This window comes from Otolemur garnettii, unplaced genomic scaffold, assembly GCF_000181295.1.
Source record: "Otolemur garnettii isolate 467f Iridium unplaced genomic scaffold, OtoGar3 scaffold00209, whole genome shotgun sequence".
NCBI classification, from domain to species: Eukaryota; Metazoa; Chordata; class Mammalia; order Primates; family Galagidae; genus Otolemur; species Otolemur garnettii.
This window is the reverse complement of record NW_003852604.1, coordinates 602,342-604,168: the sequence shown is the minus strand read 5'-3', so window position 1 is coordinate 604,168 and position 1,827 is coordinate 602,342.

Sequence of the window (1,827 nt, the reverse complement as noted above, 5' to 3'; positions counted from 1 at the left end):
CTCTGAGCATCGTGCCATTCGTCGGCAGGAGTTCCTTGTGGAAGAAGAGCCCAAGCCTTCAGCACATAGTCATTGTTAATTACTCCCCTCACCTGTATTGTTCTGTCTCAGTAAAAGGCTAGAGCAGAGGTTGCTCAGGGCTACCCTGCCAAGAAAGTCTAGCCCGCCTCCCTGAAGCATGCACTACTAATCCTGTCATGCCTGGTCCCTTCCTGTGGTGATTGAGATCAGGGCCAGAGGGGGCCTGACAGGTTGTGACACACATTGATGATTTTGATAAGTTACTTATAATTTGTTCATTATAGAGATTGTACAAATTTCCTTTTCTACCAGCAATATATGAGAGTGCCTGTTTCCCTATGCTGAGAGGCTGAGTGGAGTAGATTGCTTGATGTCAAGGATGTATGTTGTAAAACTTTTTTGTGTGTGTGTGGCCAGGGCCAGGTTTGAACCCACCACCTCCGGCATATGGGGCCGGCGCCCTACTCCTTTGAGTCATAGGCGCCGGCCTAAAACTTTTTTTAAGGTTATAAAATTACACGTTTGTTTTATAACAGAGAACGGAAGAGAATCGGGTGGAAAGATGAGAAAGAGAAAGTGCAGAGAGCAGGGAGTGAGTAGCCTAGCTCACAGCAACTTTTAACTCCTGGACTCAAGGGACTCTCCTGCCTCAGCCTCCAGAGTAGCTAGGGCTACAGGCACCTGCCACAAGGGGGAAGGTGCAAGGGAGAGAGAGAAGAGACCAGAGCAGGGAGATGGCATGGCATCCCCACAAAAGAAGGGAGGAACACCACCCATGTATTACCAAACTTTTATTTTGTCAATCTGATAGATAAAAAGTACATATATGGAAGCGAAACCCAAAGGCATTTAGTTAGTGGGAGCAGAGAGGAAGGATAGGGTCAATTCACACCTAACTGGTGCAATGCCCACATTTTGGGTGAAGGGCATACTTATAACCTTGACTTAAAATGTATGAAAGCAAATTACATAATCAAAATGTGTGTAGCACTGTAATATTCTGAAATTTTAAAAAAGGGATATCTTGATGTGGTTTCAAAATGTATTTCTCCTATTTTGAGCATAGTTGAAGGATGAACTTTTCACATGTTTAAGAAAAATATGTATGTCCTTTTTGAATTACTTTGTCATATCTTTTGTCTTATTTTCAACTTGAATTGTTGATAGTTTTTATTCATTTGTAGGTATTCTTTATATATTAAAGAAAATAACACTTTGCTTGGAGTAACTTTTTCCTGTTTTGGCACTTAGGTGTCTCTCTCTGTCTCTTGTTTTGAGACAGAGTTTCATTTTGCCAGGCTTCAGCCTAGCTCACAGCAACTTTAAACTCCTAGACTCAGGGACTCTCCTGCCTCAACCTCCAGAGTAGCTAGGGCTATAGGCACCTACCACAATGCCTGGTTAATTTTTTTATTTTTGATAGAGACAGTGTCTCCTTCTTGCTCAGTCTGGTCTCCTAATTCCACAAGGAATCTTCCCACCTTGGTCTCCCAGAGAGTCAGGATTACAGGTCTCTCATTTTTAAAAACATTGAATTGGGCTTAGTGCGGTGGCTCACACCTGTAATCCTAGCACTCTGGGAGTCTGAGGCAGGTAGATTTCTTGAGCTCAGGAGTTCAAGACCAGCCTGAGCAAAAGCAAGACTTCATCTCTAAAAATAGCCAGGTGTTGTGGTGGGGCCTATAGTCCCAGCTACTAGGGAGACTGAGGCAAGAGAATCGCTTGAGCACAGGAGGTTGAGGTTGCTGTGAGCTAGGACACTATGGCACTCTACCCTGGGTGGCAAAGTGAGACTCTGTCTCAAAA